The sequence below is a fragment of the Pinus tabuliformis genome, chromosome 2_2, assembly GCF_031772625.1.
Source record: "Pinus tabuliformis cultivar Carrire ecotype Pingquan chromosome 2_2, CPIR1, whole genome shotgun sequence".
In the NCBI taxonomy this organism is placed as follows: Eukaryota; Viridiplantae; Streptophyta; class Pinopsida; order Pinales; family Pinaceae; genus Pinus; species Pinus tabuliformis.
Window position 1 is genome coordinate 310,115,967 of NC_142300.1, and position 22,644 is coordinate 310,138,610.

Here is a 22,644-nt window from a genome sequence, read left to right on the forward strand (position 1 = left end):
TACCAATCCCTTCTCACCCTTGGGAAAGTGTTTCCATGGATTTTGTTGGAGGGATGCCTAAGTCTAGGAAAGGTCATGATTATTTATATGTTGTTGTTGATAGGTTTAGCAAAATGTGTATTTTGATACCTTGTAGTAAATAGATTACAGCTGAATAGAATGAAAAATTGTTATTTGAACATGTATGGGTTCATTTTGGATTACCCACTTCCATTGTATCTAATCGAGACACTCGATTTGTGGGGAAGTTTTGGTCGAGTCTGTGGGAACTGATGGACATGAAACTAAAGAAAAGCACAACTTTTCATCCACAAATAGATGGCCAGATAGAAGTAGTAAACAGAATAGTGATCCAATTACTAAGAGGTTATTGCAGCAAACATCCTAAGCTTTGGGATGAACACTTGTGTTATGTGAAACATGCTTACAACAGAGCCAAGCACTCTTCTACACAAAGATCTCCTTTTAAGACCTGTTTTGGTTTCACAGCAAGGTCTCCTTTGGATTTTGTCTTTGGTAAAGATACCATGGTTGATGGACACAGTGATGTGGATAAGGAAACTAGGTTCATTAAACAGATTGAGGAGATCCACTAGGTAGTACAGGAACAGCTAGAAAAGAGCTAGGCCAAGTACAAGGCTAGGCATGACAAGCATCAGATGGAGCATAGTTTTCAAGTTGGAGACCAAGTCTGGCTGTATATCAGCAAGGACAGGATGCAAGGTGAAGGTAAAAAGCTAAAGCCTATCAGGTATGGACCCTTTAGGATACTTGAGAATATTGGTGAAAATGCTTTTCACCTTGATCTACCAGCTTACATGCACATCTACTAAGTTGTAAATGCAGATTGCTTGAGATTGTTTGAACCTTCAATGATTGAGGAACTTGAAGAGTAGAGTCAATTGCCTTCTATTGATGACCTGCTACCTAAATATCTCAATGAGTTGCAAGAAGACACAATGTTGGATAGGAAGGTAAGGACGACGCACAACGGAAATGTCGAATACCTCAGGATTGGGCTCAAAGGTTCAAAGCCGAGCAGTGCAAAGTGGGTTGAGATTGGACAAGCGAAAAAGTAATACCCTCACTTAGTCAATGCTTCAAAACCAAATTTTGGTGGTCCAAAAGATTTTTTAGTGGGAAGGTTGTGATCCAAATTGGATCCATAGAATACTGTCAAATAACAATGACTATATCAGGTCGGAACAAATCTCTAAAGAATCTAAAACAACGATCAAAAACACCCTGAACCAGTGGCAATGGCAGCCATCATGGAACGATGAGGACCTCGGTCAAAGTACGCTGATCGAGGCCCATGGAGACTGTGCGGGAGGTCAAAGTAGCCCCTCGGAGCCCTGGATCGAGAAATGGAGGTGATTTTTGAGGCACGAATCGTGCATCACTAGGTGAACAGGGCCAAAATGGAGGAAGCCCGAGCACTCAGTCACATTGGGAGCCTAAGAACTGCAGGCGGAAAAGAAAAAAAAAGTGCTAAAAGTACAAAGGTGGGACCCGCGCTCTGGAAAACCGGTGGTATTGATTAGGGCGCCCTTAAATGGTAAGAGGTTTTGGACGAGAGTGGAGTGATTCCATACATCGGTCAACGCATGGCAAGCAGAGGTGAGAGAAAACCGTCGTTGATCGCGTGCTATTAGTCGAGTAAGTCAACCACTTGAAACATGCATATGACTTTGGATGTGGGGGACCTAGATTGAACGGCTGAGATCATGCATGATGGAGGAAGCGAAATCGACAAGGGAATACACCGCGTTTTAGAAGGGATTTGGAATCTGTTTGACTGCCACGGTGGAGGAAAGATTCATCCACGATGTAACTAAAGAAACGAACAGACAAATCAGGCTAGCACCATTTAGAGGAGGACATGTGGCCACTCCCTATGAGCTGATGATGACGCCGAGCCAGGGAACTCCAAGTGCAGCTGCAGAAGGTGAATCGATAGAGGCGGAAGAGGAACTGAACAAGCATGGGGAACAAGAGGCTTCAAAGCAATGAACAGAGATAGGATATAGAGTTAATAAGTCATCAAGAGGGACAGAGAACCCCAGGGAGACAGAGAAAGAGACCAGAATCCCAACAAGAGGATAGAACACAGAGAGAGAAGGCAATAAAGCAAAGAAGAAGAAGACAGAGGGCCAAGCTTACCAGAGGCAGCATCGAGCACCAGAGCCTTCAGAGATCCGAGCCATCCCAGAGAAGATCTGTCTGGGCTGAGCACCACATTGGGCTCTCCCCTATAGACCAGAAGGTCACAAAGCTGGTAGGAAGGAGAAGTCTGTGTACTCAATTGGCTTGGGGAATACAAGAACCACCCTGCCAAGCAAACCTGCTTCAGGAGAACTCACATTGAGTCCCTGCATTGTAATTCTTTGCTTAAAGACACAACAAAACAAGGCCACCGCTGAAAGCTGGACCAGAGATGTAGCCCTAGAGAATAGGGTGAACTCCTTATTAAATTTCTTGTGTCTTTGTGTTTTCTTACTGTATTTCTCTGCTGTCTCTTCATTTTATTGCCTGTGTATTGGCAATTTGATCGATCCATTGCTTAAATAACATAGAACACACACCAGCACATGAATCTGTAATACCTTTGTTTAATAAATCTTTAACTGAAGTCACTCATAGGGTGAATATCAGATCAAATTCCACATTAATTTTTTATAACTAAAAAACTATGAAACAACTTTAATAAAAAAATTAGCACCTTAAATTAAATTTTGAAATTGCAATATATTAGATTACAAATTTTGAAATAATAAAATTAAACCTATGTTTTGTATTAAAATGAATGTCCAAAACCCTAGTGTTATAATATGTATAAACAGTGGGGCAAAAAAAAAAAAGTGTATCTCCTCCATATTTATTTCTATTCCAATTGATATATTTATATGACTTTCTTTACAACATTTCTCTTAGGATTTTTTATCCTAGATTGATTTGAAAGATAGAAAATCAAATATGTCAATTGTACCAAATCTCAACTTCAAACCTATAATATATGAAATATTAAACATTAATATATTAATGCATTGTATTATTACATTAATTATCCAAAAATTAATATGTTATTTAATTTTTACTGATAATAAGGTTGTTTTTAGGCTTAATCACATTGTAGATATTTGGTCGACTTTTCGAACCAACTAATGTGGTTAATCCTCATGACAAATACTGTGAAACATCCAACAAATGTGATTTGTCCTTAGGATGAATGACATTAGTTGGTTCGAAACATAGACCAAATCTCTACAATGTGATTAATCCCAAAGACAACCTTATTATCAATATGGATCACAAAAGTCTAAGATCTAACATTAATTTTTATTACTAAGCACATTAACTGAATTATTATTTATAACATTTATAATAGATGAATCACTATATATTAAATCACATAAATTACAAAGTAACATATAAAATCATTATATATTAAAACAATGTTTTGCATTAAATCATTTTATATTATATTAAATTACAAATTATCATATAAAGGTAATGTACATTGAACTACACAACATTGTATTGATTACAAATTATTATGTAAAAGTAATTTATGTTAAACTACACATTACTATATTGATGAGGGTGTTAAAGACTAAAAAGAGATTCTATTAAAATGATTTGGAACCATTATAGGTTAAAGAAATGTTTTGTATTAAAATCAATGTCCATTAAAACATTGTATTTGTTTATAAAATCAATGTATATTAAATTAAAAATTATTATTATCAAATCAATGTATATCAAATTCCACATTATTTTTTTATAACTAAAAAACTATGAAAGCACTTTAATAAAAAAAATTAGCACCTTATTATTAATTTTGAAATTGCAATATATTAGATTACAAATTTTGAAATAATAAAATTAAACCTATGTTTTGTATTAAAATCAATGTCCACTTAAACATTGTATTTTTTATAAAATCAATGTATATTAAATTAAAAATTATTATTGTCAAATCAATGTATATCAAATTCCACATTATTCTTTTAAACCTAAATAACTATGAAGCCACAGTAATAAAAAAAATCGCACCTTAAATGAAATTTTCAAATTGCACAAAATTTCAAATAATAAAATTAAACCTGTCTTAAACAAATTAAAATTTCTTCAGAGTGTAATGCAACGAGTTAACCATGAAATGGGTGAGGGAATTAGTAATGCATAGGAAACCACTTAATTTATCTAATGGAGTGGGAAAAAAACTTGACAAATGGTTGAAGAGGCATACCTTTGAGAACGTGAATAGACATATGTTTCAGAATCAATGTGGGTTTGAATATATGTTTTATAATTTGTTTTAAATACATTTCTCACTGCAGAAAAAACACTTGGCCTATGGTTGAAGAGGCATAAGTTTAAGAATGTAAAGAGACATACGTTTTAGAATCAATGTTGGTTTGAATATATATTTTATAATTTTTTTTAAATACATTTCTCACTAATCAACATACGTGGTTATCAACAAGAGGTACAGTAAATTTTTAATCATTCTTTGTAAAAAATTAATTTAAGTATGCTTTAAACATGTGATTTAGACATTCAAGTAAGTTAGTGGTGTGAATTCTATCCATTGATATAGCGGCAACCACGAGAATATACTGGCATCTTTGAATTTAGGCCATCTGATAAAAAAGATTAATTAAGAAAATAATTAAAGTGCCCAACTCCAATAGGAGGGACGCCTATCGGCATAATTAAATTATTAAATTTGAAATCGGCTATTTGAGCTATGTAATATTATAAATGATAGTAACTTATTCGATATAGTAATTCATATTTTTATAAACTTTTACTGAAATAAATAAGTTTATAAGTTAATATATAATAAAGCATATTAATAAATAGTAATGATGTCATCTAATAAAACACTATGATATTAATACATATGATAGCAATATCAAGATATTTTAATAAAAGTGTCATTTAATAAAACTGTATGATATTGAGGACACAAGAAGGAAGTGTTATTATCAAATGTTAGCCAAGAGAAAAGAGAGAAAAGAAAAGAGATTATATTGATGGACATGATTAAATTAATATTGTTAAATATTTTTCAGGATTTTTTTATTTATCTAGTTAAGTATAATTATTAAATTATTAAATTTGAAATCGATTATTCGAGCTATGTCATATTATAAATGATACTAACTTATTCAATATAGTAATTCACATTTTAATAAACTTTTACTGAAATAAATAAGTTCATAAAAATATTTTAGGAGTATATATAAAAAGTTGTTAAGGCCATAATGAGGCTATAATAAAGCTTAATAAAATTGTTGGGACCATAAAATATCTTAAAGATGTTGTGAATTATTTATATTTTTAAGATATTTTAAAGCTTATGGTAAAATTCATTCAATAAAACTTTGACTAAGTAACGAAAATGTGGAAATCTTAATTAAATGAACAGAAGATAACTTTTCCTTAAACAAAAATGCCACAAGAGAAACAAAAATATTAATAAATGATATTAATAAAAATGAAAAGGTTAAAATTAATGATAATAGGAATATAAAATGAAAATGTTTTTCATTATAGTAAATGATAATGATGAGGATAAAAATTTTAAATTATTATCAATATATAGATGCAAATAAAATTATTTTCCATCTCAACTTAGTTAAAATTAAATTTGAAGATATAAAGAGAAAGAATAAAATATATCAAATTATTGTTGTATTTAATAATCTTCAAATTAAAAACAGTTCTTGAAAAAAACATTTCAATTTAGATAGAGTGAAAAGTATAATTTTGTAAGGATTTATCATAACTCTAGAGGTGCCAAGATCTAAGAGAGATGAAGTCTCTCAAAATGAACATATGTTTTTTTGGTACAAAATTTGAAGAATGGTTTCCATCCCGAGAGATTTAATTCTTGTGGACTCATAGATCAAGACATGGCATGGATCTATGTTCCTTCTTAATAAAAATATTTACCTCCCTTTCCACTCTTCCCTATTCTTTTATCAAACATAACATCACATATACGTTCATCTAATATCTGTAACATCCCTCGATAAACCTCCTATAAAAATACATAGAATTAGAATTTTTTTACGGAATTCACTAGCATGTAATATTCACAATCACTTATTCAATATTCTTTAATTTCCCATTAGATAAAATAATTTTCATTACATAAAGTTACTTTAGAAAAGGAATAACATGTCACATAATGTATCAACTATTGTTGCAACATTTTAAGATAAATCTCTCCTTTCTATCCTTACATCATTATCATTGTTCATTTAATTAGGTTAGTTAATTACATATTTTATGGTGTAAGTGTCAATTTTCATGGAAGGAAGCAATATCATCGTAATGAGATAATAGGCAAACACATCATTGAAAACTCATGTATATCATGTAAACCCTCAAGGGAAAAACCAACATACATTTATCTTATTAATGTTTCATTAGGGTGTTCACCCCTCACTCAATGGTGGAAAGGGAGTCCATCCCTTGACCATTGTTAAATTTTATATATAGAAATATCACCTTAAACTCAAACATAACAAGCTAGAATTTATTACATTAATCATGATATCATTTACCCACAATTCCCATATCATTGTGTCTTTGTGGTGAGGTTGTTCCCTGCAACGGATTATCCTATGTTTGATGATCCCTCAATCTTCATGGGCCATTGGTTCATTGTCTTCCACAATGTTAAATGTAAACCATAGTTCACATCAGTCACAATCATTTCCTACAATTACTACCATTAGCAAATTCTAACATTATGATTATATAAAATATCAATTTATCAAGCTAAAATAATCAATATTTCCAAGTTATGCTTTAAGCATATTTTCATGTTCCACTTTCTTGGACACGCATATTAAGTTTAAAAGATGTATTTGATATTTTCTTTTACATGCACCCTAAAAAGCACAACCTATTTCTAACACATACATAAATAAAATGTATAATGAGTATCGATGCATGCTTTTTATTGACACGAGACATGTATTAGTCAAGAACACATTATTAAAAACATGTCTATTTATCCATCAATGTGTATGGTTACAGAACATGTCTAACCATAAAAATCCCCCATGCATAAATTAAACTGCATAAATATCATGAAGGCATGCTCATTTATCCATGCTTCACATGTATCATAAGGAATAGAAATAATTACATTCTACTTCTTCCATCGCGAATATGGTATTATTTAAAATAAACTCCATTATTATCATTATATATTCACACAAGAAGAGGGAAAACTTTCCAAAAGATAAATATAACAATAATTATTATTTATTTTCATAGGAAACATTATTTTCCATAAAAATATAAAATTGCAACTACCCATATTGTTTTTAAGGAAAACTAGCCCAACAAGCATTATCATTGTGCATATAAACATATTCTCTTTAAGGAAAATTAGCATTATAACTATTGTTTTATGCACCTGAACACATATTATTTTTTGAAGAAATTTAGCAAAATAGCTATTTCCTCTGCATTTATAAGCACATATTCTTTTTCAAGAAAATAGTAAAATAATTACATATTATTTTCAAGAAAAACATGGCTACTTTTCTTTTCATGCACATCATTCTCATGCAATATTTTTCCAGAAAATAACATGGTTTCTCTATATTTTTATGTGGAAGGTTCTCATCCATTCTTTTCAAGAAAATATCATACTTAACCCATCTTTTATGCCTAAAAACCAAGCAAACATTTTTAAGAAAATAACAAGGTGATCTTAAATTTTATGTCCACAAACCATGAAATTTACACAATTAATATGTCCATGCAATCTTTTGAAGAATTCGATGCAAAAATAAACTATATTTTTTTCAAAGAGTATACCCTTTCTTGCCTTACCTCCTGCCTCCATATTTAGTCCTATGTCGATGATGTATTTGTAAATCTATTTTGCACTTTCTCTAGAATTTCAATTAACCAGCTGCAACCACAAGTCAAACATATGATCTCTCAATTATTCTTATAGGTGTTTTAGTGAGACATTATAAAGGGATGTCTCTTCTATTATAAAGTAAATATGAGATGGATGGGTGCAAGGATGATCACATGTTCATATCTAAGAGACCAATGAACTCGGATCTTATCCAAGATTGAGGAACCATAATTCTAGAGATCTAACATTGATAAATTTGTCTCTTAAGAAGCCTTAACATAACAAACAAATCTCTATGATCTAATCCTTCTGTCGAACTAGAGAGTTTCTAACCCCCACTTTTGGAAACAACCTCTCACATACCTCACATATAGAATTAGCCAAACTGTGTCACTTACTTTCACCTCTAATCCTCACCGATTGTAATCTCATCCTATCAAGATTTGAAATAGTTTTTGTACATCGTAGGAAAACCACCCCACCGACATCCAAAAATCTTGTTTTCATAGTTCATTGATTCTCACATGTTCTACAAATCATGGAGATAATTCATTTTTTATGTTAACCATTTGGAACATGAAAAAATGTGATATGTATGTTTAAAAAATTATCCGTAAACAACCATGGACATTTGAATCGATAGTTTGTCACAATAGATCTCATAATAATATATTAAAATACCATATTTTTACATTATTAATAATTTATTAAAATTCTAGATCTGTAGATTTTACTGTAATTAATGGATGCATGCCAATGGAGATTATGAATAAAAGTAGAGAACTTCAAAATAAGCTCACACACACATAATACATAAGATATGCTCTCTCGGAAACCCTTTTGGGAGAAAACCCAGTTGGAAGGTGAGGCCACTTCGCTCTCTTTCACTGTCCATAAATATGGATGCAGTTACAAATAAGTAATGTGTACGGACCATGGACTACTATAGTGCAAAAATCCTCTATGTTTCCTCTACCTCCGACCTCTAGAGGCTATCTTTCCTTAGCTATGGAACAAAATTGGTACACACCATTTTGTCACAGTATGAAAATGGCAATTGGTTTGGATCTTTTACTATCCACAAATGTGTCCCAAAACATTCCCTTGCAAAGTAAGAATCCAAATTATCCGAAATAAAGTGGTATTCTTAGATCCCATTGTACACAACCATGTTTTTGTCTTCCTGCATAATTCCCTAGTCAATTCATGCACATACGCAAAGGAGTACATTAGAAACTTCACATAAGTATGCATTGTCTCACAGTATGACCTGCGAACATGACTTAATGCATGTAAAAATAAAAAGTAAAGCCTAGAAACATTATTGGTAGTATCTATCCCAACCAAAAAATTTTGAATGATTGCCTATTCATTCATGATCCCTCCCATTATGGAGCAACTCAATCTCTTTGTGGAATCCCTATCCCACCATTAGTGGATGTCATCCCTTGGAAATTGGATCCCAAACTTCCCACTCCCTACCTATAAAGGTAACTCAAGATTGAGGAGGATTGTTGGAAGTAGGATTATGCTAGAGGAATAAGGTTGAAAGGGTATTTATTCAAAAAGAGGGTTGGAGATTGTGGGAAGGGACTTGCAACATCAAGGCTACATGGTTATAAGCCTATTCTCCATTTTATTAATATAAAGGATATTGTTATTTCTTAATTACATCTTTTTTCATATAATTTGTAGGATTCCTTGACCACCTACATATATTGTGATTTCATATTGATTAGTTTATGATACATGATTGATTAATTAGTCCATTTATATCTTATGTTATATACTGGATGCTATGATATCTTGTTTATTTATGTCTCTGTAGACCTCCTTCCGGACATCAAGGATAATTTTTTGCCGGTGACGAGAGGATCTCCAAAGCATTGAGGAGCAAATGACCGAAATATTTGAAGGGGACTTCATCAATATTTTCATTTAAATAGTAAGTGGCCTATATCGTAGTATCTGTTTGAGTTAATCATAGCAGTTATTTGTTGTTTGTTACTAGGTTTCTTTGAATTCTAGGGAGATTTCTCTTGTCCATAGGAGGGATAAGTCCACTTAACAAATTAGTGATTCAACCGGCGTTTCATCTCACTCTACACTATTTTTCTTGTTTCCCCTTTTGAACCTTCTATACAAGCCTTCCTTGAGTGTCTCAAAATCTTAAAATTTTGGATTTTGGGCTCGATTCAACTTGTTTTTTATTTTTTCCAAAACTCCCCATTGTGTTCACATAGTTTTTAGGTACATTAGGCATATTTGTGCACCTGTCTTTTAGCAATAGACTGTATGCGCACTGGTTTCCTCTAGAACCTACACACATTTAGTTTTATCCTCATCTAGTCAAAATTTTTTATTTTTTCCTATTAATTTGCACTTGTTTGTTCCTTCTATGAATGATTTTCTGTCTAGCTGAGTCTTGTGTTAAGATTTTCTTGTGATTGTCTTGTTTTTGGAAATTAGGGTAAAGTTTCATCTCATGGATGGTGGATCTATGGAAATAGAGATCTACTAGTCTTGTCTTGGTGAGTTTCTATTTTTCTTCTTTCGATTAGACATGTTTAGAGTCTAGTTTTCTCTTCTGTGAAAGTTTGATTTCTCCGTCAAATCAATTTTTTACAAGATTAGGCATTTTTTGTGAAAAATACTTCTTGTGTTAGTTTCAAAGTGAAATGTCATTTTTATTTATGTTTTTGAAGTGTTCATGAACTTTACTTTTGTTGTAAGTGATTTCGTAACATTCAATTAGGGAAAATCATTTTTAGCAATTATTCTTTTGTCATCGCATTTTGTTAATTTCTGAGCAATTCTCTCAACAGAGAGATTTCTCAATTTCTTGTGTTATTGGGAAAACTGAAAGTTTGAAATTATGTTCAATATTTGGGTGATTTGAAATTGGATATCTGCATTTCAGGAAAAGGGATATAGTTGGATTTAGAGTTTTCTGTTTACATTTCAGTTGAAAATGTGAATGACTCTTTCCTTACTTTATATAGGTTTTCATTGAAACGAAAATATTAAATTTTATTTTTTGATTGCATTAGGATTTGCGTCAAGTCATAATTTCATCAGTTTCACATCCATTACCTTTTAGTAAATAACATCTCCTAAAAGCAATGTTAATAAAATCATCTAGAAAGTTTTATTTTTAGGGCTCTTTTCCACCTAAAATAGATCAAGTTGTAGGGATTTGGAATAGGAAAGTGAGTTAAATTTCCAAAGCTGCAAACAAACATTAGCATCTTGTGTCAGGGAGAAAAATCCATTAACTGCAATTTTCCTTTGGGAAGCTCCCCTTACAAAGGATTCACGCACAAGATCATATCAGACCCAGTGAAGTGATCGACCCCACTTCATTAGCTATGGTAGAGTGATTTACACGTACTAAAAATGTTTTCGAGAGGTACTTGGGATTCACTTGGAAGTAAGCCTTATATTAACTATGTTCGGGAACTTTCAAGGGGATTGAGCTTTGTTACTCTTCCCTTGCATGTACGTCTAATCTGTGACTATCCCCCTAGTTTGAATTTTTCTGCGTGGTAACATTAGTGACCATATTCTTAGGTGTTTTACGAGAGGTGATGGAAAAGGGTAAGTCTCTACTGTACCTAGAATAGAGATTGGCTATCCCCACTTGGAAATTTCTAGAGGGTATTATTCATTTGAGATAGCAAATGATGTTTACTTCCATCACATCGTGTACATTAAGCAGGTTATCAATGTAATTGGTTCCACCTTATCTATCTATAACTACTTTTCACTTCGCTTTTTGCGACATTGGATTTCACCACCAACTAGTGATGTCATTGTGAAAAGATTGTTTGCATCATTTGAATTCTTAGATTTTTTAGCGTGCGTTAATTGTTTATTTTTACTTTTTAGAGCCCTTATGATTGGATTATGATTATTGATTGTTTTTTATAAATTTACATCCTGGCTAAATCACTAAGCCAATCACATAGAATGGAACGTAAATGTCCTAAATACACACCTAGTCAATTTGAAATGATAAAAACTAAAAGGACAAATTCAACATGATCTAAAGCCTCGAAAGAACCTAAAACATTAACAATTTTACAATCTGAGATGATAGAAACCGAAGTGAATCCAATGTAATAAGTAGAATCAACCTTCATTAACTTTGTCCTAGAAATTACCGAAGTAGTTCGAACTAAGTATGATACTGGTGAAGCTTAACACATTTAACTAACCGAACTAGACATAGAAGAACCTGAGTCTGGAATTTCTCAACCTGAATCATCTTTGGCTGTTTTAGATCCTACTCATGAGCCACCTTCACCTCGAAGAAGTCTAATAATTACAATTAGATTATCTCCTACGTTAATTATCATTGAAGATATTACCAGAAACAAAGAAAGAGAAAAATCACATTTTCCATTTACTCATAGTTAATCTTTTGACCCAAGAGTTCCTTTCTCTCCTTTCTGACCTAACCCTTCGAATTCTACCACTTTGAGATTCTTAGGTCAGAATTTTTCAAGAGTTGCTTCTTCTCCTCAATCTTTTACTTGGTCATATGGTTTATCTACATATATTATTCATAGCATGTCATCCATCCTTGAAGTTCCTACGACATCAGACCAATAAATTCACATGGTATCTGGTAACTCAAGTAACCCTCAAGTAACCCCAAATAGTGTTTATTACCCACTTGGGGGTACCACCTTATCCTCCACCTTGAGGACAACCTATTGTCAGATCATTTTGTACGATTGGGGGTCAACCTTTTACCATAACTTATGGTCAGATACCTTAGCCCGATCTAGGTAAACTTGTTGTAAGTCAACCTTTTCTTTGTACTCCTTACCTTAGGGAAAACATTATTCAGAATCTTTCTTTTACTCAACATTTTTCTCTAGTTTCTCCACAAGCGCCACTTTATCAACTTGTTCAATCTACTCGAAAACTGATTCCTCAAACACTTGTTCCAAGCACTGTCGTACCTATCTAGTAGCTCATTCAAAGGATTTCATAAACAGTTATTTAACGACATCTCCAATAAATTCCTCAAACAATTGTTCAACAATTGATTCAATGACCTATTCATAGTGCACCACAAACACCTCAAACACATGTTTTGTATTTTGTTCTAAGTTCTCCTCAGACACCTATCCCAGTAGTATCACAAATGACCATTCCCATTACCCCTGAAATATCTATTCCTCAAACTACTCATACAATCCCTCAGGTTTTTTCTTATCAAGCCATTCCTACGCTCCAATCTATACCACATATTCTATCAGGACATCTACTATAGGAACTGTGAAAACACCTTTTCAAGGTCAAGCTTATTAGGTTCCACCTTTTCAAGGACAACGTTTTCAAATTCTACCTTTTCAAGGTCAAACTTTCCAAAACCCACCTTTTCAAGGCTAATTTATTCAAAATCAACCTGTTCAAAGTCAATTTGTTTAAGGTCATCCTTTGCAAGTTCAACATATACAAGGGAAATATTACTTAGTTCAAATGGGTCAAGATCAACCTTTCCATAATCAACTACACCTTGGTCAAACTTATTAATTCCCTGTTCACACTCAACGTGGTATTGGTCACCCTGGTTGCTGTGGTGGAATTCCAATTCCAACTGCATAGGCTATTCCAGGATATCCTCGGTATCCTCCTCCAGTGGTTGGTCTTAATCTGCAAGGTTATCAAACTTTACGGCTAGGCCCTAACCGACAATTACCATTTATTGCAACCCTGCATTTAGATGATTTATCCTGATTAACAAACAATCCCATTTATTATTATCTTATTGGTTAGTGATTCCTACCATGTTATTGATTGACATACCCAAATTTGAACACAAATCAGTAGAAGACCCATCTAATCATGTGATGACATATCATCTTTGGTGTGAATCAAACTATTTAGTCATTGATTCTATCCATCTTTGCCTTTTCCAACAAACTTTATACTGTTTGACAACCAAATGGTACATTCAACTACCTCGCGCCTCTTTCGATAACTTTAGCACTCTAGAAACAACATTTTTAGACCATTTATGGCTACGGATTTGATATGATACTAGTATTGAACTATTAACTTCTTTGATATAATTAAAATTGACTAATATTTCCGATCATATACATGAATGGAGACATAGCTGTCAGCTAGTCAAAGTTTTAATTCCATATCATATTTTGGTTAAATGATTTACAAAGTCACTTATTCTTGTTATTACTGAGGGTGTTTCTAGGAGGTTTCATCACATAAGAGCATGTAATTGATCATGCCCAGTATTTAGACTTAGTGTACACCCGATCTAGCACCTTGTACGAGAAAATTCAGAATTTACCGATCCCTACAGATCATCCAATAGGGACATCTACTATAATATATAATGTCCATAATGGTGCATTCTAAAGCCCAAAAAATGTCGACTGATCTCTCAAAATGCTCCAAGAAGGACCTCATTTCACCAAACTTGGCCCCGCCGGTAAAAATAGTCTCATGAGTTGATTCCTCCACTTTTTCCACTCCAAATGCATCGAGATGGATGAAAAATAATATAATTATCCATTTCAGTTCATAGAGGGCCATGAAAATTTCTAATTGAGGAAATACATTGATTTATATAGATTTTAACTTGAACTTGCATATGAGAGAGATGCGATATTCCATACTCCCCCCCTAAATATAACACTTTCCTCGTTGGTTAACTCTTCTCTCCTTCGTCATTGTTATGTTCTTGCCCAATATTTATATCCCAGTATAACTATTTTTTCATTTATATTTATTTTATCTTCCACGGTCTACTTTTTAGGTCATCTTTGAATCATGTCATCTAACTCAAAGCAATAGAAAATGGGATCCTTCCCCTTCAAAATTGAGGATTTTATTTCTAGGAAATACCAACAACTAAAACAATAATGTTTTATCAATAATCATAAACATTTACGATTACCAAAATATTCAAAAATAAAATCAATCATTTGGCCATTGTTCAATATTATAAAAACAAACTAAAAAAATATTTATACAAACATATTGTTACTTTCCAATTACTCTTGTAAATTCTGGACCCTTCACGCAATAATTTTTATTACAGGTTATTTATTAGCTATGGAAATCACTCTAAGAGTGGTTTATTAGCCCAATAGAAAGCACCTTGGGTGGTTTAGAAACATCCATGGAAAACACTCTGATGTGTATGACAAAAATATCCAATTAGTACCTTTCAATAATAATCACATTTTTTTTAATCATAGAATTTTCAATCAAATGATATTCACAATATTTTTAACTATCAGTTACTTACCATAGTAACCTTACAAGTGCTCAGATACAACCTAGCTCTCTAATGATCCAAATGATCACAGTAGTCATAACTGGACAAAGTGCATACTGTCTCAGGCCATGCTAAAGACATCCACAAGATTGGTAATACAATAGAGGGACTACACTTCCAGTATTTCCATCCCAAGTAGTAGGCTACTTTCAAATCAAGATTTATAGAAAATTCTTTCACAATCATACAAAAAAATCATTTTAACATATCACTTATCTATTTCAGTAATTTGGTCTACTAAGAAAAAGACAATGGGGAAAAAATGCTCCTCCCAACCAATAAGAATTGTTTTCCACTAACTAGATTGAGCCAATTTCACATCGAAGAAAATACCCTGATATTGAACACACTTTGTCTAACATAGATTCGTCTTTGTAGCGTCCTACCTATTCCTCTAACAATTCCCTCTCTTGAGGAATTTTATCTCAACAACTAACTCTTTTGGGCCTCATCCAAGAGGATCCAAAACCAACAAGGTTGCCTTAGGCTTTCCCCTCCCACCTTCTTGTACATCCCTTTACACTTACTGATATCATCTATCTCTAGGGATAGGAAATCAAGGAAAGCAACTTCCTTTTCCCATATCCCACCTTGGGCCTTTCCCAACTGTTATATAACTGTCTGGGATGTGAAATTCTCTTTAGCATTTTTTCTCACCGTAATTTTCATAACTGACCATATGCACATTAACATTAAAGCTAAGGAATATTTATGTACATCATGTATTCATACTTTACCCTCAACATGGGCCCTATATTTGATAAGAGTAAATTTGATAGGAAATCATGAATGACATCTGATGTCATACAACATGCATTCATCTGAAATGTCCACATAATAATCAACATGTAATTTAGAAAAGGATTAATATATCTTCTATTCTAAAATATTTCATGTCATAATGGTAAACATTATACCTTCATATTTTCAATTCCAAATGACATTGCAACATTTTACATTTCACTCATTCTTATATTTTTTTTACTAGAATCTTAGTGGCGTCATTAAGCTACCCATGCTTAATCACACTACAAACATTTTTCACAACTACATATGATAAAACAATACCTCCTACAAAATAATGTTGTTTTCAAAACATCTTGTCAATTTCACTTTGCACATGCATCAATGTTCTTAATATTTCAACATAGTATAAATGTATTGGTACTATTTCTTTTTGATAACCATTTTTATGCATTTAAGAGAAATCATAGAGAATTAGAATACCTCTTCCATATATAGATAAGAAAATGAAAATAAAGTTTAGACGAAGTTGTTTTCCAAAACAAAAATTAAGGGAAATAAGACCTCTTTAAAGATATAAACATTCTAATCCAATCATTTCGATTCAAAACAATTTTGATTCATGCAAAATGACATTTCATTTATGCTTATGTATCTAATCAGCACTCATTACACAACATTACTAAATTGAAGTCAATCACACAAACTTTTATTCGTTAAACAAATTATCATGTGAATAGATTCGAAATTCTCTATAGATTTTTATTTATCCATGACAACAAATGCACCCTATTTCCATAAGGGGCTTAACTGATTAGATTTAATATGTAGTTTCGCTAAAATATTCACAAGCATTGGGTGAATTTCTATAGGATATATTAACATATTTGCTTAGATGTATGATGCATACCAACTAACATTATCATTGAATTATCAACATGTATATTTGTGAAGTTTGAACAAACAAAGTAATCAACAACATCTGATTATTACTAATTTTATTGAATAAGCTTGGCTTCCCTTATCCTACTCTTGACGATATGATCAACACACTTCAAAAACAAATTCTACACTTGAATTTTGCAACTTACTTAGGATCCTACAATTTGTTGTTCCATGGTATATTGATGTTTGTGATATGTTTACTTGTCAAAGTCACTCCCTCACACATGCTTAGTCCTTGATAAACTTATATGTGTACTTTCCTTATGCAAGATCGAAGAAGAATATCACCAACATTCAAGACAGTGTTTGTGTGATGTTCAGCCCATATCGAGAGTCACTGCGCACTTTCATTGACAATTTCCCTCACTTTGGTTGCATTTGTACTTCTATTTCAGTGAGTTTTCTTAATTGTCAGTTTTGCACACCTTCCCTTACACAAGTGTTAACTTCACATCGGCCACTATCACTTTTAATTTCTTCCACTTTAATAAGTGTCTTTTCCATGTTATCATCAGTCTATAATGTGTCTCTTTCAAGGATGTTCACATTTTGCAACTGTCGTCTTCATGTTTTGATCCTATCGTAGGTGTCTCTTTTGTTGTTTTCACTCCTGCATGTGTCATACCTTTGAATATCACCAAAGTTAGTTCTAGCATACCCTTCTACATTACATGGCCCCATGTGCCATTGGAATATGTGCTAGACACATTCTTATATATTAGTTCACCTTTTCTTCATAGTCATCACTCCTCTCACAATTTTTTTTCTAAATATTGTAATTTGTCATTTCAACTATCACACTTAGAAATAATTTTCACTTGGATGTCGTTTCAAGGTGTGACTAATTTTTATGATTCCTATACATTTTTTTGGCTTGTATTAATGGAATTTGCATGTTGGATCCATGTTTGACTCTTGTTAAGATGCATTTCTTTCTCCTACTCTATTGGTCCCACACTTACACATTTTGACATCTCTTCTTAGTCCTCCTGCTTAGTACAAATTGTAAAGGTCTTACACCGCTTACTAGGTGATGATATTAGCTTATTCATGAGCCTCATTGATGTATCTTTTCATCCCATACTTTTTCACTAATTATTTTATAATATCTACTCCCTCTCACAGTGCATTAGTACTTCCTAGGATAAGTGTCCTAGCCTTTTCTATTTCCCTCACTGAAACGCGCATTCCAGATGAACATGTAGCCATTGATGGAGAGAAATTTACCCCCCTAAGATTGAAAGAGGTTCAAAATAATGAAGAGCACTTCATAACAATGAAGTGCACTTCAGAACAATGAAAGACCATTTGTCTCTTAAAAAGTGCAAGGTGCACTCCTAAAGCCTGAAGCCTTTGAGCGCATGGCGCACTCTTGAAGATTGAAGCCATTTAGAACATGGTGCATTTTTGAAGCACGAAGCTTTATTCCTTCCCTTTGAGCTTATCATGCACTCTTGAACAACAAAACCTTCATCATTCTCTTAAACAGTGCATGGTGCAATCATGGAACTTGAAGCCTTCATTTGAGCACACTCCTTCGACTAAAAGAAATGAACCCTCCTAGTTTAGCTTGAGCGCACAATTGCACTGTGAAGGCTTGAAGCCTCACCCCTTAATCCCTTTATTATGCATACTTGCACCCTTCATTTTCCCTTGGGTGCACAAGTGCAAATTGAACCAACGAATGATTCTCCTTCGTGCTTCAGATCTATGCCTTGCACCCTTTATTTATCTCTCTCTCTCTCCCTTACTTGAGAGCACAAGTTAACATTGAAGGCCTCTTATGAGCCTTGTCCTTTCACTTCCTTTAGCACAATAAAATTAAATAGTTGAGCTTTTCTAAGCCAATAATGACTTTTCCTGCAACCCCCTTATCTATCCCTCTTCTTCTAACCCTCTCCCATTCAAATCATGAGTTGATAATTCCATGAGCTAGGTAGTGATAGGGAAGATGATTTAAGAATGACTTTTCCTTGTCATGCATGATTTTCATTTGTAGTAGTACCTTCATAGATTGACAAGGTAATGCTTAAAGTAGACAAAAAGGTTAAATAATGAAGAAACGTCTTTGGAGAAGAAGAACAAAAGAGAGTTATCATGGCGACATGAAGGAGATTATGGACCGAGATAGAAATAAGAGAGTCCATGATGAGTCAGAGGATTTTGATATTGATCAAAGACCTTTTGGAGGGTGAAGATAAGAAAAAAGTGGATCCTTCATGAAGATGAATGATAGATCAAATTTACAACCAAGAATATGAGATGAAGTGGTAAGAAATACAACTTTCGATTTCCACCTCATCGTTAAGTCCATGCCATCATAGTCAAGTTGTAATTGCACAAGTATCATCATAATATCAAATTTGTGTCCATGTTTCATGGCACATCATCACGTGGAATGTAATGATGAATATTCAACAAAATTGAAAAAATGTAATGTGTGGAAGTCCAAGAGTCATACGTCAAATATAAAAGGTCACTTAGTCATATACGGAAAAAATATCTTTAGGAGAAGTCCAAAATTCATTTAGAAGTTCAAGAGTTTCATATAAGTCGAAAGGTCATAATATAAGTCCAAGAGTCACGAGGGTAACTCAAGAGTCATGGGGATATGAAAGGTAATTCCCCTTGTTATAAAAGTAACCTCATAACTCAAGAAAAGGGATTTTGGAGGCTTAAGCTTTAGAGAGATAGTATTGGCCTATCTACTTGTCATAGTAGAGAAAACTATTCTTTGGAGAAGCATGAAGTGACTTAATGTTCACTTACTAGACCTAGTGCCTCATCATTATAACTTTGTACTTAGATCTTCCACCTAATTAAAATTCAATGAGAAAACACATTTTCATGCATGTATCGCAAATGTTTTAGGACTATTCTTGGGATGATTACGGTATATTTTGTGTTCATATGTACTATGGAAATTGAACTATTTCAGTGGCTTTAGTAATTATCTTAGTGAATGTGTGTTGTATTCACTTTACAATCATTATTTGAGCTATTTTTCTAATGAATATATTTACACTCTCATGTATCTCTCTTAGGCTAGTACTATTACTTCCTTCCAGAGGCTGACTTTTCTTTCTCGCTAGTGAAGGTCTCATTTTACACATAGAAATGAGTGTTTCACAATGTCAACTTACTTGGTTATTCAAGGTTTATTTATACAATCTCTTATGTTATCCATTGAAACCAAGACGAAACTTTGTGATATGGTAGTTTTACCAATACTCCGGATGGGAATCCTACTCCAAACAGTTTGAGGTATAATTAACATTTCACATCGAGGAGACACCATGTATGTTGGAAGTATCCAACATGATTAACACCTAAAAATTATCATTTTTGTATGCTAATATGCAAAGCCATAACCCTTTCCAATTTTTGTTTTTATTATTGACATAACAATGCGATTTTGTTAAATCAATTATTTTTAAAGAAATTATTGTTGTCATCATGTTAGTTCTTTGTAACATTTAAGAACTTATAGTCATATGTATGATTCTTAAAAAAATACCCACATCTGTAATCATCATAGTGGTCTTGCATATGCATAAAAGTCTTAAGAAAATATTTACTCAAACAAGAGAAAAAATTTACCATTAGAACAATCTATCATGATCACATTGTTTACCACTTTAATAATAATCTTCAATTGAGAAATAAATGATGCATATTCCAATATAATTTTTCAACTCATCACCTAAAATTTAACATTGCAATTACTAACAGTGATGTCATGAAATACTATTCATGTGAAGTTTGTTGAGTTTTATTGCATTCCAACACTTCCCTTCAACATCATGAAGTGGGCTCACTGTTAGAAGAATACAAGGCTTGAGGAGCATGAGAACGCCGGTTAAAAGAATCAAAATTTGTGGCTCACGTCAGAAGCCGACTCATCAACATACCTGACATTGATGAGTTCAACGAAGGTTCATCCATTCTTTGAAAAGTTTCATTTTTTGTTTAATCTGAAAAAAGGCCTTCATATTTTTTATTAAAAATGGTCATTCTTTGAAGGGATTTGTTTCAAAGTTTTTGAATGGCTAATGTAATTTTTCAAATGAACTTCCATTCTTTGTTTGGTGAATCCACTTACAAAGTTTTTAAAGAGAGTTATGAAATTTTTTCAGCACATGCATGTTATTTATAAATGCCTTATGCATTTATTTTTTAAAAGGGCTCGTATAATTTTTAAAAGATGGGCTTCAGTCACAAAGTGGTTTTGTAAATTTTAGATGTGGATGTTGTTTCTCCTTCTTCAAATATTTTTTTGTTAAACTTTACAAAAGAGGATATTCAAATCATTTTAAAAAAGAAGGGGTCTATTAAAAAAATGTGCCATTGTTGTAAGCATTGTTGTGCCACTGTAGAGAATTTGCAGACCTCTCCCTTTTGTAGAAGTTGAGCAAAGAATCTACCACAAAGATTTTTTATTGCAGGAAACAACTGTGTCTTCAGTTTTTTTTATTTGTTGAGTTGCAGTGAGCAAGGACTCAACAAATGGGAAAAGCCAAGAGGTTAAGAAAGTCGAAGCAATTCATGTATGAGTATTTTTTGAAAGAATGGGAAGTGAAGTGGAACACAATTGCCTTCACATTAAAATGTATAAAGGAATATGTAGATAAAAGCATTCTTCACTTCATCTTAGATGCCAATATAGCCAAGGAGGCTAACAAATACCCTTGAAAGTAGTTTTGGTGTAAGAGGGGGTAATTCAGTTGAAGATTAAGAGAGTGGTGAATCATGTTGTGTTGAGTCACCAGTGGATGATGATTGTAAAAAAATTGTAGAAGTAACAGAGAAGGAGCATGTAGATGCTCATGATTCCCACAATTCACAACTACAAGTCGATGAAGATTTGATGAATCCAACAAGAGAGCTTGTTGATCACAGTGATTCATCCATTGGACCAGTCAATGTTATGGTGAATCCAAGAGTTAATACTGTTGATGTTACGTTTGTGCTGTGTGTGGAGCATGATTGTTCTGAGGTCTTTTGTTTTAGCGGGATGTATACCCCAGGAAGTTTGTACACCCCTCCACGTGGGGGGGGGGGGGTGCGGGGGGAACTTGTCCCCCCCGCGGGGGTCTGGGGAGGCCGAGCCCCCCAGGTTGGGGGGTCCGGGGGCCAGCGGTCCCCCGGCGGGGGTTCGAGGGTAGTGCCTCTGAAGCCAAAAATAGATGTAAAATTGCCTTGTAAAAGTATAGTAATTTCTAGTCAATCTGGGCCGTTCATTAGGCGGATGATCTGACGGTAAAACTTATGTTTAGTTTAGGGTTTTTTTGCCCTAGAAGGCAACCCCTCTCTTTGTATGAGGGCATTGTATTTGAGGCTGAGATATAGATGTGTATTCTCTGAGCAAGAAACAAAGAGGTGAGACTGTGAGAGAAAACAAAGGATATTACAGTGGATTTTTTGTAGGTTGTGTCTCTTCATTTTGCTGGATAATAGAAATGAAGGACTGGCTATTCGGGGTGGACGTAGCCCAAACTGGGCGAACCACGTATATATGTGTCTCTCTTCTTTTATGCGTTTTATGTGTTTATATTTCTGCAATATTTTATGTGTTCCATTGTTCCGTAATATATAATTTTCTAACAGTTTGATGATGATATTTTGCCTAATGACGAATTGTTTTGGATGATGTAACAGAAACATCATATTGACATGATACAATTTGGTGAGATAATCCCACTTGAGTATGTGAACCAATTCGAAGACAACTTGTTTG